Here is an 18057-nt window from a genome sequence, read left to right on the forward strand (position 1 = left end):
TTCCACTTCCGTGAGCCGGGGGTGGAGGCAGTGCTGGGCACAGAGGGAGCAGCAAACCAGGTTCAGAGTGGGCACGCTGGGATTGCCCTTGACCGGGGATTGGCGATTGAGCCTGTGCTGGGGCCCAGTGGGCTTTCCCTGCTCCGGGGTATTTCCAGGCTTGTCCTCGCTGCCCCTGGAATTCCCAGGGTGTGAGGCCAGCGCTCTGTGCCTTTAAACACTGGAGCGAAGCCGAGTCCTGCAGGCACACAGTCACCAGGAGGAGTTTCTAACTGTCCGCATCCACCTTTTGGGGAGTTTAGTCCCACTTTTGGGCCAGTTGTGGTTTCTCCCCATTGTCCCATTGCTTGTTCCCCTGGATTGGATCTTCATTTGTTCGCTTTGGTTTGGTTTCAGTTTCACTGCTGGACCCACCATTCAAAGCACTTTGTCTGATCTTCCCCCGGGATGAGCAGACTCCTGCCTCACCTCCCCCACACTGCACCATCTCTCCCCGCGGTGTGTCCACACTCTGGGCCTTGGGCCTTGCCCGGGGATTCTCAGTATGAACAGGTGGGGTGTGTTTGGAGACAGGGTGTCCCCGCTCTCCTCTTTTGCCCTTGGTTGTGTTCCACACTCTGGGCCCTAGGCCTTGCCTGGGGATTCTCAGTATGAACAGGTGGGGTGTGTTTGGAGACAGGGTGCCCCCGCTCTCCTCTTTTCCCCCTTGGTTGTGTTCCACACTCTGGACCTTGGGCCTTGCCCGGGGATTCTCAGTATGAACAGGTGGAGTGTGTTTGGAGACAGGGTGTCCCCACTCTCTTTTCCCCCTTGGTTGTGTTCCACACTCTGGGTCTTGGGCCTTGCCCGGGGATTCTCAGTATGAACCGGTGGGATGTGTTTGGAGACAGGGTGCCCCCGCTCTCCTCTTTTGCCCTTGGTTGTGTTCCACACTCTGGGCCTTGCGCCTTGCCCGGGGATTCTCAGTATGAACAGGTGGGATGTGTTTTGAGACAGGGTGTCCCCGCTCTCCTCTTTTGCCCTTGGTTGTGTTCCACACTCTGGGCCTTGCGCCTTGCCTGGGGATTCTCAGTATGAACAGGTGGGATGTGTTTGGAGACAGGGTGTCCCCACTCTCCACCTTTAAAGGGACAAGGAGACGACCAGTTGGGCTGAATGGCCCTGCTTTATGACATCACTGCAGTGCCTAGCAACCAACCTCCCTGAGCCCTGCTCATTATGGGCTGGCAGTGTTTGATGGGACAGTGTAGAGGGAGCTTTACTCTGTATCTAACCCGTGCTGTACCTGCCCTGGGAGTGTTTGATGGGGACAGTGTAGAGGGAGCTTTACTCTGTATCTAACCTGTGCTGTACCTGCCCTGGGAGTGTTTGATAGGACAGTGTAGAGGGAGCTTTACTCTGCATCTAACCCGTGCTGTATCTGCCCTGGGAGTGTTTGATGGGACAGTGTAGAGGGAGCTTTACTCTGTATCTAACCCGTGCTGTACCTGCCCTGGAAGTGTTTGATGGGACAGCGTAGAGGGAGCTTTACTCTGTATCTAACCCGTGCTGCACCTGCCCTGGGAGTGTTTGCTGGGACAGTGCAGAGGGAGCTTTACTCTGTATCTAATCCATACTGTACCTGCCATTTGTACTCTACACCCCTATTTATAAAATCTAAGATCCCATGTGCTTTTTAAACACTTTATCAGCTTGCCCCTCCCACTTTTAAAGGTTTGTGTATCTGAACCACTTGTTGGTTTTAGTGATATTAACAGAACATGGCTAAAGTACATTAACATAAATGTCTGATATAATGTGCATTATGGGAGAGAGAAGTTTAGTCTGAGTTAGAAACTCAAACAGGCATTTCACTGCAGACAGGTCGCCATGGCAACACTGATAAGACATTCCGTTCCACAAATTCCGCTCGGGGTGAAACTCTAATCAGATCAGGGGAAAGAACCGGGTTTGTCAGTAAGTACCCGCAATATAAGCTTAAACCAGAGTGAGTAATAGAATAGATTAGATTATAATGTGTGATATTTATACCTAGAATTGTGAAACTATAAGAAATAACATCATTAACAGTAGGCATGGTAGTTTAGGGATATTGAGAAAGTTACTGAAGAAAAGGGAACCAGGGAAAGTGTCCTTGTAAACCACACCTCTTCACTGTTCTGCTCCTCTACTCCTTTTAAACTTTTTCCATTTAATGTACTTTTTCTACCATTTTCTTCCTCCCAAAATCTATCACCTCACATTTCTCTGTGTTAAATTTCAGCTGACATCTCCCGGCCCCATTTACTAACCCGTGTATTCACACTGAAGTCACTTACAGTCCTCTTCACAGTTGGCCAGGGTCCCTATTTTGGCCTCATTTGGAGATTTTGATCTTGTGCCCCACATACCCAAGCCCAGATCATTTCTCTATATTGAGAAGAGCAGTGCTCCCAACACTGACCCTGGGGGACACCACTGTGTACATCCCTCCAGACTGAAGAACATCCATTAACCACTATTCTCTGTTTTCTGCCCTTTACCCAACTTCCTGTCCACGCTGCCCCACTCCCTTTAATACCGTCAGCCTTCATTTGATCAACAAGCCTCCTGTCCGGCACCTTATCAAACACCTTTTGACAATCCATCTGTTATGTCTGACATTGGTGATAGGTGCTTGATTGCCTTGGCCTGAGCACATGGAGTTTGATAGTGCTATTATCGTTGTATTGTGTCTGACATTGAATATAGGTATTCGATTGCTTTTGCCTGTAGAGTGTGTTTGGATCAGCCATTAAAAGCAACATGAAGTGAGCTCTTCTTATGGCCTCTGGATTATCTTTGCAAATGCAACATTTGGCGACGAGGATGGCTGAAATCTCTCTTCCACCACCTCCTCCCTTCCTTGCACTACCCAGTGAGCCGCCGATCCCATGGGTTCGCTGGTTACAGTCCTTTGAAACCTACCTCATTGCTCTTGGACTAGAAAATGTGAGTACATCACGGAAAAAGGCACTGTTATCCCATTGCTTGGGAGCGTATGGAAGGTGGCATCATCAGAACAGACGCGGCGGAGATGGAGAAGCTGGGAGAATGGAATAGAGTCCTTACAGGAAGCGGGGTGGGAGGAAGTGTAGTCCAGGTAGCTGTGGGAGTCGGTGGACTTGTAGTGGATGTTTGTTGAAAGCCGATCGCCAGAAATGGAGACGGAGAAGTCAAGGAAGGGAAGGGAAGAGTCGGAGATGGACCATGTAAAGGTGAGGGCAGGGTGAAAAGTGGAAGTAAAGTGAATGAACTTATCCAGTTCAGGGTGAGAGCAGGAAACGGCACCAATACAGTCATCGATGTACCGGAAAAAGAGGTGAGGGAGGGGACCTGAGTAGGACTGGAACAAAGAATGTTCCACGTGTCCCATGAACAGGCAGGCATAGCTAGGGCCCATGCGGGTTCCCATAGCAACACCTTTAATTTGGAGGAAGTGAGTGGAGTCAAAGGAGAAGTTGTTCAATGTGAGTTCTCCCAGTTTCTCCGTCTCCGCCGCGTCTGTTCTGACGATGCCACCTTCCATACTAGTGCTTCAGACATGTCTTCCTTTTTCCTCAACCGAGGATTCCCCTCTACCTTGGTTGACACGGCCCTTGACCGTGTCCGTTCTATTTCCCGCACTTCTGCTCTCAGCCCTGCCCCTCCCTCCCAGAACCACGATAGTTTCCCCTTGTCCTCACCTTTCACCCCACCAGCCTCCACATTCAACGGATCATCCTCCGCCATTTCCGCCACCTCCAACGTGATCCCACCACCAAACACATCTTCCCCTCACCTCCCCTTTCAGCATTCCGAAGGGACCGCTCCCTCCGCGACACCCTGGTCCACTCCTCAATCACTCCCAACAGCCCTGCTCCTTCACCTGGCACCTTCCCGTGCAAGCGCAGGAGATGCAACACATGCCCTTTTACCTCCTCCCTTCCCACTGTCCAGGGCCCCAAACACCCCTTCCAGGTGAAACAGCGATTTACTTGTACTTCTTGCAATTTAATATACTGTATTCGCTGCTCACGATGCGGTCTCCTCTACATTGGGGAGACCAAACGCAGATTGGGCGACCGCTTTGCGGAACACCTCCGTTCAGTCCGTACGGGTGACCCTGAGCTTCCGGTCACCTGTCACTTTAATTCTCCGCTCCACTCCCACTCTGATCTCTCTGTCCTCGGCCTATTACATTGTTCCAATGAAGCTCAACGTAAGCTCGAGGAACAGCACCTCATCTTTCGATTGGGCACTTTACAGCCTTCCGGACTCAACATTGAGTTCAACAATTTCAGATAATTATCCCTGCCCCCATTTTTCATGCAGTATGATTTTTGCCATTCCCATTTGCAACATTTTATCTTTCCTGCCTCTTACAAAAGTACAGGGTGTTCTTTCTATTTCTTCCTCCCCTCCTAACCACCCCCCCCCCCACCCCTGTCTCTGCACCTGCTTAATATCTATTACATCTCCAGCTTTTTCCAGTTCTGATGAAGGGTCCCAGACCTGAAACGTTAACTCTTGTTTCTCTCTCCACGGATGCTGCCTGGCCTGCTGAGTATTTCCAGCATTTTCTGTTGTTATTTGAGAAATGGTGACTGGTCAGAACATAAGAGGTAGGAGCAGGAGTCGGTCATTCGGCCCCTCGATCCTGCTCCACCATTCAATAAGATCATGGCTGATCTGATCTTGGCCTCAACTCCACTTCCCTGCCCGCTCCCCATAACCCTTGACTCCCTTATCGTTCAAAAATCTGTCTATCTCCACCTTAAATATATTCAATGACTCAGCCTCCACAGCTCTCTGGGGAAGAGAATTCCAAAGATTCACGACCATCTGAGAGAAGAAATTCCTCCTCATTTCCGATTTAAAATGCTGCCCCTTATTCTGAAATTATGTCCCCTAGTTCTAGATTCCCCCATGAGGGGAAACATCCTCTCTGCATCTACACAGTCAAGCCCCTTCAGAATCTTACATGTTTCAATAAGATCCCCTATCATTCTTCTAAACTCCAATGAGTATAGGCCCAGCCTGCTCAACCTTTCTTCATAAAACAACCCCTTCATCCCAGGAATCAACCTTGTGAACCTTCTCTGAACTGCCTCCAATGCAAGTAATATCCTTCCTTAAATAAGGAGATCAAAACTGTACACAGTACTCCAGGTGTGGTCTTACCAATGCCCTGTACAGTTGCAACAGGACTTCCCTACTTTTCTACTCCATTCCCTTTGCAATAAAGGCCAACATTCCATTTCCCTTCCTAATTACTTGCTGTACCTGCATACTAACATTTTGTGATTCATGTATAAGGACCCCCAGATCCCTCTGTACCTCAGCATTTTGTAATCTCTCCCCATTTAAATACTAATTTGCTTTTTTATTTGTCCTACCAAAGTGGGACATTAGACTCAATTTTCCCACATCAGACTCCATCTGCCAGATTTTTGCCCACTCACTTAGCCTATCTCTATCCCTTTGGAGATTCTTTGCCTCCACACAATTTACTTTCCCACCTATCTTTGTATCATCAAATTTGGCTACATTACACTCAGTTTCTTCATCCAAGTCATTAACATAGATTGTAAATAGTTGAGGCCCCAGCACTGATCCCTGCGACACCCCACGAGTTACAGGTTGCCAACCTGAAAATGACTCGTATATCCCGACTCTCTGTTTTCTGTTAGTTAACCAATCCTCTATCCATGCTAATATATTACCCCCAACCCTGTGCGCTCTTATCTTGTGTAATAACTTTTTATGTGGCACCTTATTGAATGCCTTCTGGAAATCCAAATACACAACATTTACTGGTTCCCCTTTATCCAGCCTGCTCATTACACCCTTAAAGAACTCCAGCAAATTTGTCAAACATGATTTCCCTTTCATAAAACCATGCTGACTCTGCTTGACTATATTATGATTTTCTAAATGTCCCATCACTTCCTTAATGATGGACTCCAGCATTTTCCCAATGACAGATGTTAGGCTAACTGGTCGATAGTTGCCTGCTTTCTGTCTCCCTCCTTTCTTAAATAGGGGCGGTATATTTACGGTTTTCCAGTCTGCTGGGACCTCCCCAGAATCCAGGGAATTTTGGTAGATTACAACCAATGCATCCACTATCTCTGCAGCGACCTCTTTTAAGACTCTGGGATGCAGGCCATCGGGTCCAGGGGACTTGTGTAAGGATTCCGGGGGCTTCTTTTAACTGGTTTAAGGTAATCTACCTGGCCAGCAGTCTTTTTGCTGCTGCACTCTAAACCAATTTACAAACAGCGGTTTCGAATCGCTACCCCTCCTTTAGTTCTGAGTGGAGGAACTTATAATTAATGATATTAAAACGGAACACGTGGTTTGGATGAGAGAAAAAAATCAAGCTTTATTAACTAAAAGAAACTATAATCACAATATCAAACTATCCCACACGAACACAGTAAAATTGTAAAATTGCTTAACAGGGGGTAAGGCAGACGGCAAAAACGAGGGATACAATGGCTACAATGTTATTTAAACAATCTTAGCAATTCCCTTAAATCACCCTCCCCCCAAACTCCTGCTAGGTTGCCTTGTTGAGGAGTCAGAAACTGTGCTCACATGTGGTCCAGCGAAGAGAGAGAGAGAGAGAGAGAGAGCTCACCCATGGTCCCAGGAAGTCAAGAGAGAGTCAAGAGTCAAGAGAGCGAGCTGGCTTCAGCATCTATCTTTATACCTGGTGAGCCCCCCTGCCGTTCTGCCTTGCAAGGGCTGTGTGCAAAAATTCCCCACCCAAAAGGGTCGAAAGCTGTGATAGGCTAACTCAAAGTGGTTAGATTGAGTTAATGTGATTTTCAGAGCTCCCTGTGCTGAAACAAAAGGGAGATACAAAAGCTCTATTGTCCAGTACTGGGTGATTGGAAACCCATTTCAAATCTTGAACGATTCCCATTCAAGGTGCATGTGGTAAACCACTGTTATTGTTATTCACTGTTGTTGTTGCACACTGCTGTACCTATGCATGCCTCAACATGTCTCGGCTGGCTCCACCCACAGGCACCAGGTATAAAGGTGATTGACCTGCAGCCCCCTGCCTTCTCGGAACCCAGTCAACCACGAGAGGCATGCTCTGTTCTTTGCTAATAAAAGCCTTTAGTTACTCTCTTAACTCTCCGTCTTTTATGAGTAATTGATAGCGCATCAATTTTATTAGCAAAAACAAAATGTCGACAAACGCTGAACAGCAGGCTGCTGCACCAAACGCTGAGCAGCAGACTGCTGCACCAAACACTGAACAGCAGGCTGCTGCACCAAACGCTGAACAGCAGGCTGCTGCACCAAACACTGAACAGCAGGCTGCTGCACCAAACGCTGAGCAGCAGGAGCTGCTGCAAGCCCTCAGACCAACATGCCTGGACCTAGACCCCCAAGAAGCGGGTTCGGCTACCAAGTTCGCGCATTGGCTGCGTTGCTTCGAGGCCTACCTGCAAGCCTCAACTGTGACCCTGGACGAAAACAAGTTGGAAATCCTGGCCTCAAAGGTGAGCCACCAAGTTTATACAATAATCCAGGACGCGACGACCTATGCGGCGGCTATCGATCTGCTAAAAGGGCAATACGCACGCCCGGTAAATACGGTCTATGCCAGGCACCTCTTAAGATCCCGCAGACAGCAGCCCGGGGAATCGGTGGAGGCCTTCCTACGGGCACTACAGATACTCGGCCGAGACTGCGATTGCAAAGAAGCATCAGCCGCAGCACACACGGAGGGACTGATCCGAGATGCTTTCGTTGCGGGTCTAAGGTCCGACTACTCCCGGCAGAGACTGTTGGAAAAGGGAGAAATGGACCTGAGAAAGGCAGTGTCCCTCGCGCTCTCACTCGACGCGGCCCACAGGAATATGGACGCCTTCTCCCCTAACCGCTCCGCAACGTGGACGCCACAACCTTGGGTCATGGGACCGCCACCTTCAACTGCTGCTGCGATGTCCAAGGCACAGAAATGTTATTTTTGTGGCCAGGCAAAACACCCCAGAGCACGCTGCCCGGCGAGAAACGCTACCTGCTCCGGCTGCGGGAAGAAAGGACACTATGTCAGCACCTGCAAAGGTAAAACCGCTAACGCCAGCAGCGCCGCGTGCGAACCGTGGGGGCAGCCATCTTGTCCGCCATCTTGGGCTCCCCCAGCCGCGTGGGGATCGGGACCATGGGCGCCGCCATTTTGTCCGCCATCTCGGACGTCTCCAACTTCAACCACGGGGGACCCGGACTCAACCACCGCCTCATCTGACGACCACATCGACTCGCTCGACCATACGCTGGCCTCCGTGATGCTGGACCAATCTCTCCCTCATCAACTGTCCAGGTCCATGATGGACATTACGGTAAACGGCCGCGCCACTACCTGCCTTTTTGACAGCGGGAGCACGGAAAGCTTTATCCACCCCGACACGGTGCGCAGTTACTCTCTCCCGGTCCTGCCGACACGACATCGGATCTCTTTGGCTTCCAAAGCCCAGTCAGCGGACGTCGGTGGCTACTGTGTAGTGACCCTTTCAGTAAGGGGCACAGAATACAAAAATTTTAAACTCCTGGTCCTGCCCCATCTTTGCGCTGCCGTTCTACTGGGGTTGGATTTTCAGTGCCACCTTAAGAGTGTCACATTAGCGTATGACGGACCCCTCCCCCCACTCACAGTCTGCAGCCAGCAGCTTTTAAATCGCCAGCTGCGCACCATTTGCAGCCTCTCCACCCTTAAAGTCCCCCCCCTCCTTGTTCGCTAACCTCACCCGCGACTGTAAGCCCATCACTACCAAAAGCAGGCGTTACAGTGCCGGGGATAGGAGCTTCATTAAATCCGAGGTAGCGAGACTCCTGAAGGAAGGGATTATTGAAAGTAGCACCAGCCCATGGCGAGCACAAGTGGTGGTAGTGAAGACTGGCGAAAAACAGCGCCTAGTTATTGACTACAGCCAGACGATCAATCGCTACACCCAGCTAGATGCATACCCACTCCCCCGCATATCTGACATGGTCAATCAGATAGCACAATACCGGGTGTTCTCGACGATTGATCTGAAGTCGGCATATCACCAGCTCCCCATCAGGGCTGAGGACCGCCAGTACTCAGCTTTTGAAGCTGACGGTCGTCTCTACCACTTCCTCAGAGTTCCCTTCGGCATCACCAACGGGGTTTCAGTCTTCCAACGGGAGATGGACCGGATGGTTGACCAGAACGCGCTCCAGGCCACTTTCCCCTATCTAGACAACGTCACCATCTGCGGCCGCGACCAGCAGGACCATGATGTTAATCTAGAGAAATTCCTCCGTACGGCCCAGCGGCTGAACCTAACATACAACAAGGACAAATGTATGTTTCGTACCAAGCGCCTTGCCATTCTTGGCTGTGTAGTGGAGAACGGAGTCATCGGCCCCGACCCCGACAGGATGCGCCCCCTTATGGAGCTCCCCCTCCCCCACTGCCAAAAAGCACTTAAGAGATGCCTAGGGTTTTTCTTGTACTATGCTCAGTGGGTGCCCAACTATGCGGACAAAGCCAGACCCCTCATCAAGTCCACCTCCTTCCCCCTGACAGCAGAGGCCTGTGCAGCCTTCACTCTCATAAAAGGAGATATTGCGAAGGCCACAATGCACAATGGCCATGTGGAAAGGGAGAATGCGAGGGTCTGGAAGGCAGTCCTTTTAAACTTGAAATCTAAGGGCCTTCCGACCTCTCGCTGGCAGGAAGTCCTCCTTGCGGCGCTCCATTCCATTCGGTCACTGCTCTGTACAGCCACCAATGCTACCCCTCATGAGAGAATGTTCTCCTTCCCCAGGAAGTCCACATCGGGGATCTCGTTACCGACATGGCTGACTTCTCCAGGACCCGTCCTAATGCGGAAGCACGTGAGGTCCCATAAGACGGACCCCCTGGTCGAGAGGGTGAGCCTCCTCCATGCCAACCCTCAGTATGCTTACGTGGTGTACCCGGACGGGCGGGAGGACACAGTCTCCATACGAGACCTCGCACCTTCGGGTGCTCCCGAAACACCTCCCTCGCCACCCACCACTACCCACGCCTACCCCCAGTACGCTTACGTAGCGTACCCGGACGGGCGGGAGGACACAGCCCCCACACGAGATCTCACACCTTTGGGTGCCCCTGAAACACTACCATTGCCATCCACCACTACCCACAACCCAACCCCGCTAGACGGCATGCCGCAGCCCCAGGACCCGTCATTGACCACCCAACCACTCAATGAGACGCCAGATTCAACGTTGGATGCTGCACCATCACCGCCGCCACCACGACGATCAGGACGGCATACAAGGCCACCTGATAGACTTACTTACACGAACCTTTAGTACACTTCACCCCGCCGGACTCAATTTTAAACAAGGGGTGAATGTGGTAAACCACTGTTATTGTTATTCACGTTGTTGTTGCACACTGCTGTACCTATGCATGCCTCAACATGTCTCGGCTGGCTCCACCCACAGGCACCAGGTATAAAGGTGATTGACCTGCAGCCCCCTGCCTTCTCAGAACCCAGTCAACCACGAGAGGCATGCTCTGTTCTTTGCTAATAAAAGCCTTTAGTTACTCTCTTAACTCTCCGTCTTTTATGAGTAATTGATAGCGCATCAGTGCAAAAGTCTCTTCTGCAGTTTCAGGTGTATCTAAACAAATGCTAATAGCATTCAGTTGCTTTGTAAACAAAGCATTGTCCTTTGTCTTCATTGAACCTTACTTCCAGACACAGAAAGCTGCATTCCAAACCTTTTTGTCTCGGCCATGTGGTGACTGCCATTTTATCCCTGGAAATTTAAAAGCACATCGCTCAGGGATCCTTTAATCAAAAAAATGAATCTTCAGAACTGTAAATTATTGTGAATTCTTACACTTGTCCACCTTTAGTCCCATTAGTTTGCCTCGTACTTTCTCTCTAGTGATAGTGATTGTTTTAAGTTCCCCACCCCCACCCCAATAGCCCCTTGATTATCCATTATTGGGATGCTTTTAGTGTCTTCTACTGTGAAGACTGTAATGTATATACCTTTAAGGGGGGAACTACTTTTTACAGCTCATGTATACTGTAGTACCGGCAGTGACCACACCTGTATATAGCACTGAGTAGTAATCTGTACAGTCAGTTCCAGAGTGAGCCACGTTGAGTAAACACCTGTTGTACCGTTCTCCTGCAGTCTGTGTCTTACTACTGACGGACACAACATTGGCGACGAGGCAAATTCGATCCTACTTGCAACTCTGCATCACCTCCCATGGATTCGTTCCTGGAGACCAGTAGATTGGAGGTCAAGGCCAGAGACACAGGCGTCGACCACGGGCAACCGCCCAGTCATCCAGCAGAGACACGAGAATTGCGGGGGAGGATGTTGAGAGCCAGGCTTGGCTTTCCAGTCGCGGTGGTCCAGCGAAATGGGCTGGCAACAGGTAGTGTGCAGACCCTTCCCGGACAGTGGCAGGCTAGTGCTCGACCGAGCGGCACATCAAAGGGCCGAGCAGCGTCGACGGGAGAGAGAGAGAGAGGGCAGAGCGCACAGGGCGCAGCCGGTGTTCAGGGGCCGAGCAGCGTCGAGGAGAGGGAGAGAAACCTGCGAAGCGCCGCCATTGCCACGAGGACCGCCGAGAGCGGCGTTGGCAGCAGCGCAGGAGAAGCGCGCAAAACCTACAGGGCGCCGCCATTGCCACGAGGACCGCCGAGACCGGCGTTGGCAGCAGCGCGGGAGGAAGGAAAGCGCGGGAGACGCCATTTTAAGCCATTGTAAACCACACCCAAAATGCCGAAGAGTGGCAGTATCACCGCATTTGACAATGAAGTTGAAGATTGGACTACATATGTCGAACGAATAGAGGTATACTGCAAGGCAAATGAGGTGTCGGATGACAAGAAAGCGCCGGTATTGTTAAATTTAGTGGGTGCAAAGACGTATGGCTTATTACGAAATCTGGTAACCCCAGCGAAGCCAGTGGAAAAGAGTTTTGGAGACATAGTGACGATACTACAGGAACATTTAAACCCCACACCACTGCTGATAGCAGAAAGATTCAAGTTTTACAAACGGAACCAGCATAAGGATGAAAGCAATGCTGAATATTTAACAGAACTGCACAAACTATCGAAACACTGCCAGTTTGGAACAGGACTGGCAGATACCTTAAGGGACAAGTTTGTGTGTGGGCTTCAAAGTGAAGGAACCCAGAAGCGGCTTTTATCTGAAAAGGACCTTACGCTGGACAAGGCTTTCAGCATTGCGGTATCATATGAAGCAGCAGCACGGGGCGCTGCAGAGATACAACAGAGACCGCAAGAATATGGCACAAACGAAATGTCATACAGAACAGAGAAGTGCTATCGCTGCGGCAGAACAACACATGACCACAATGATTGCTGGTTCAAAGACAAAGTGTGCAGACAGTGTGGAAAAGTAGGACACATAGCACGAGTCTGCAGGTCGGGAAAGAAAACCAGCAATAAGAAATCTCCAAAAGAAAAGTACAAGAAGGTACATAAGGTGACGGAGAATAGTTCAGACGAACAAAAGAGTGATACCGACTCCGAAAACAGGGAGCTGAGTTGTCTGAAACTACATAATGTGATCAAAACGGAGGATCACCGAATCATTTGGGTCACTCTCAAGATAGCAGGAGTCCAGGTAAAAATGGAATTGGACACAGGATCAGCCCTAACAGTCATAAACCGACGGGACTACGAGTGGCTATTCTCACACATACCCTTGAGAGACACAAAAATTATTTTGAAGATGTGCACGGGGCAAAAAGTCTACCCCAAAGGAAAAATAAGGGTGACCGTTATATATAACGGTAAGGAAACACCAAAACTAGACCTGTATGTATTGCAAGATGGAGGACCACCATTACTGGGACGTGAATGGATCTGGAAAATACAGCTGGATTGGCATTCCATACAAGCACTGACTGTGGCTACCAAAAAGGATGATGACGTCACACCTGGGCGACTGTCAAAGATCCGAACCGACACGCAAGAAGTGTTCCAGCAAGGACTCGGAACACTAAAAGGCATGACAGCAACAATTAAAATCGAAGGAAACGCAAGCCCAACATTTTTTAAGGCCAGACCGGTACCTTATGAGATCCGCCCAGCCGTCGAAGCAGAGCTGGAGAGTTTGGAACGTTCAGGAGTACTGTCCAAGGTAGACTGGAGCGAGTGGGCTACACCCATCATCCCTGTGATGAAAAAGTCATTGAGCAGCACGCCTGGGGAACCAAGGAAGGTTCGCATCTGTGGGGACTTTAAGGTAACAGTGAACCCAGTCCTTAACACCGTGCAATATCCACTTCCGCGGATTGAAGATATTTTCACCTCGCTATCTGGAGGGAAACACTTCACTAAGATTGATCTGGCCCAGGCGTATCTGCAAATGGAGGTAGAAGAAGCATCAAAAAAATACCTCACAATCAACACCCATAAAGGTCTCTACCAATACAACCGGCTGGTATTCGGGGTAGCATCAGCTCCGGCTATTTGGCAAAGGGCAATGGAACAAGTCCTGCAAGGGATCCCAGGGACCCAGTGTTATTTGGACAACATCCTGGTCACGGGTGAAAATGACAGTGATCACCTCGCCAACCTGGAGCAGGTGCTCACTAGATTGAAGAAATATGGGCTCCGAGCTAACCGCCCCAAATGCGAGTTTTTTAAAAAACAGATCTCGTATTGTGGCCACGTTATCGATAAAGAGGGGTTACATAAGTCCCCAGAAAAGATTGAGGCAGTAGTCAAGGCTCCAGCACCGGAAAACGTGTCACAACTGAGGTCGTTCCTTGGGCTGGTAAACTACTACCTTAAGTTCTTGCCAAATTTGTCTACAATACTACACCCACTGAACACCCTACTGCAAACTGGAGTGCCATGGAAGTGGAGTGACGAATGTAAACGAGCTTTCCAGAAGAGCAAAACACTAATCACATCGAAAGAGGTATTGGCCCATTTCAACCCAGCACTACCAATTCGGTTGGTGTGTGATGCGTCACCCTACGGCATTGGAGCGGTGCTGTCGCACAAATTCTCGGACGGCTCAGAGAGGCCAATAGGCTTTGCGTCACGATCACCAACCTCAGCCGAGCGTAACTACGCCCAGATTGACAGGGAGGCCCTCAGCCTAGTGTGGGGAGTGAAAAAGTTCAATCACTATCTGCATGGGCAGAAATTCACCTTGCTGGCTGACCACCAGCCTCTTATCTCCATTTTTAATCCGAAGAAGGGCGTTCCGGTGATGACTGCGCAACAACTACAAAGATGGTCACTCTTTCTAGGGGCACACCACTATGAGATTGAATATAAGGGCATGAAACAGCATGGAAATGCTGATGGGCTATCACGCCTGCCACTGCCTACTGCGGAGGAAGCACCTACAGTGGATCCTGTCGAAATATTTCATTCGACTATAGTTGAATACCTACCGGTAACTAACGCTCGTATAGAAAAGGAGACCCGAAATGACCCGACACTGTCTCGGGTATATGATTTGACGGTGAAGGGATGGCCAGCACATGGCAACTCACTGTTGCCAGCATTCTCGACAAGAAGAGAACAGCTGTCAGTGTGCCGGGGGACCTTGATGTGTGGATCCCGAGTGGTAATTCCACCCAAGTTAAGGGATAGAGTGCTCAATGAGCTTCATGAGGGTCATCTGGGAGGGGTAAAAATGAAAAGCCTTGCCAGGGCTTATGTGTGGTGGCCGGGAATCGATAAACAAATTGAGGACCTGACCAAGAGCTGCTCAGGATGCCAGAATGTCCAACATGCACCACCACATGCCCCTCTACACCCATGGGAGTGGCCCTCATCTCCATGGCAACGGGTGCATATTGATTTTGCTGGTCCATTCATGGACTCAATGTTTTTAATAGCCGTGGATGCGCACTCGAAATGGCCTGAGGTCATCAAAATGTCCTCCACCACGACGGAGAAAACTATTGCAGTCCTACGGACCATTTTTGCCAGGAACGGCTTGCCAGAACAGATTTGCTCCGATAACGGACCACAGTTTGTGTCCGAAGAGTTCCGGAGGTTTATGCAGAGGAATGGGGTAAGGCATTACACATCCGCCCCATATCATCCAGCCACAAATGGATTGGCTGAGAGGTTCATACAAACCTTTAAGAAGGCAATAAAGGCTATGTACAATGACAACATTCCGCTGCAGCATAAGGTGGACAATTTCCTGTTCGCCTACCGGAATGCGACACACGCAGTCACCAACCAGGCCCCGGCCATGATGTTCTTTAACCAAAGGTTAAGATCTCGCCTGGATTTGCTCAGACCAAACATACGAAGAGATGTTGAGAGTAAGCAATTCCAGCACATCCATGAGAAGCCAACAAGGAGTTTCAATGTAGGGCAACCAGCCTTGGCCCGCGACTACCGAACAGAAAATGGCAGCCAGGAACAATATGCACACGGCAGGGCCCACTAATGTACACAGTGGACGTTGGGGAGAGCATCGTGAGACGCCATGCTGACCAGATCCTAGAGTCACAGGAACAAGTCAACCCCATGCCTCGCTCATACATACCTGGTGAGGAACCCGATGTACAGGTTGCATCTACCCCAGAAACAGTAGCATTGGAAGCTGATGACCCAACCGACGACAGGGTGCCAGAATCGCCTCCGCACCAAGAGCGAGACACTCGGGAAAGGTGCTATCCAGAAAGGATCAGGAAGCCTCCCCAAAGACTGAATATATATATGGACTATTTTCAGCTAACGTTGTATGTTAAAAGTGTTAATTGCAATTAGTTTGATATTTAATTGTTAAATGAGTGTTCTGGTACTGTTAATCTAAAAGGGGATGAATTGTAATGTATATACCTTTAAGGGGGGAACTACTTTTTACAGCTCATGTATACTGTAGTACCGGCAGTGACCACACCTGTATATAGCACTGAGTAGTAATCTGTACAGTCAGTTCCAGAGTGAGCCACGTTGAGTAAACACCTGTTGTACCGTTCTCCTGCAGTCTGTGTCTTACTACTGACGGACACAACAAAGACCGATACAAAATATTTGTTCAAAGTCTCCGCCAATTTCCTGTTTCCCATTATTATTTCCCCAGACTCATCCTCTAGGGGACCAACATTTACTTTAGCTACTCGCTTCCTTTTTATATACTTGTAGAAGCTCTTACTGTCTGTTTTTATATTTCTTGCTAGCTTACTCTCATAAGCTATCTTCTCTCTCTTTATTATTTTTTATTAGTCGTCCTTTGCTGGTTTTTTAAAAATTCCCAATCCGCTGGCCTTCCACTATTCTTCGCAACATTGTATGCTTTTGTTTTCAATTTGATATCATCCTTTACTTCCTTAGTTAGCCATGGATGGTTCATCCTTCTCTTTTTCACTGGAATATATCTTTGCTGAGAGTTATGAAATATCTCCTTAAATGTTTGCCACTGCTTTTCTACAGCCTTACCCTGTAATATATTTTCCCAGTCCACTCTAACCAAGTCTTCTCCCTGGTTGGTTCCACAACATATTGTTCCAAGAAACCATCCCGTATACATTCTAAGAACTCTTCCTCAAGTCTACCTTTGCCAATATGCTTTGTCCAATCAAAATGAAGATTAAAATCTCCCATGATTATAGCCATACCTTTCTTTCAAGCCTCTATTATTTCTTGATTTATTCTCTGTCCCACAGTGTGGCTACTGTTTGGGGGCCTGTAGACCACTCCCACCAGTGACTTTTTACCCTTATTATTTCTTCTCTCCACCCAAACTGATTCTACGTCTTGATCTTCTAGTCCAATATCATTTCTCATTACTGCACTGATCTCATCCCTTATTAACAGAGCTACACCACCTCCTTTTCCTTTCTGCCTATCCTTACGAAATAGCAAATACCCCTGAATATTCAGTTCCAATCATTGGTCACCATGCAACCACGTCTCTGTAATGGCTATCAGATCATACCCATTTATTTCTATTTGTGCTGTCAAGTCATCTATCTTGTTACGAATGCTGCATGTGTTCAGATATAGAGCTTTTAATTTTGTCTTTTTACCATTTTTCCCTACTCTGACCCCTCTATCTGTAAATGAAGGAGTAATGGTGACTGCTCAGGGAGCGTCTGTAAATGGAGGAGAAATGCTGACTGGTCAGGGAGCGTCTGTAAAAAAAAGGAGAAATGGTAACTGGTCAGGGAGCCTCTATAAAAGGAAGAGAAATGGTGACTGGTCAGGGAGCATCTGTAAAAGAAGGAGAAATGGTGAGTGGTCAGGGAGAGTCTGTAAATGGAGCAGAATGGGGAATTGTCAGGGAGCGTCAGTAAATGAAGGAGAAATGGTGAGTGGTCAGGGAGTGTCTAACTGGAGGAGAAATGGGGAATGGTCCGGGAGTGTCTAACTGGAGGAGAAATGGGGAATGGTCAGGGATCTTCTGTAAATGAAGGAGAAATGGGGAATGGTCAGGGAGCGTCTGTAAATGAAGGGGAAATAGTGATGGGTCAAGGAGCATCTGTAAATGAAGGGTAAATGGTGATGGGTCGGGGAGAGAGTTCACTTGCTCCACGTGTGGGAAGGGATTCACTCAGCAATCCCACTTGGTGAGACACCAGTGTATTAAAACTGATCAGAGCCTGTTTGTTCTCACTGTGTGAAGAGGTTTACAAACTCATCCCACCTGATGAGGCCCCTGCATATTCACACTGGGGAGAGGCCGTTCACCTGCTCCATGTGTGGGAAGGGATTTAACTAGTCCTCTCACCTGCTGACACACCAGCGAGTTCACACTGGGGAGAGGCCGTTAACCTGCTCCATGTGTGGGAAGGGATTTAACCAGTTCTCTCACCTGCTGACACACCAGCGAGTTCAAACTGGGGAGAGGCCGTTCTCCTGCTCCATGTGTGGGAAGGGATTTAACCAGTCCTCTCACCTGCTGACACACCAGCGAGTTCACACTAGAGAGAAGTCATTTAAATGTTCCGTGTGTGAGAAGGGATTCATCCATTCATCTAACTTGCTGACACACCAGTGAGTTCACATTTGACTGTTGGGGATGGATTCTGCTGTT

The sequence above is a fragment of the Somniosus microcephalus genome, chromosome 4 (genome assembly GCF_052327205.1).
Source record: "Somniosus microcephalus isolate GS21.2 chromosome 4, FLI_Smic_1.0, whole genome shotgun sequence".
In the NCBI taxonomy this organism is placed as follows: Eukaryota; Metazoa; Chordata; class Chondrichthyes; order Squaliformes; family Somniosidae; genus Somniosus; species Somniosus microcephalus.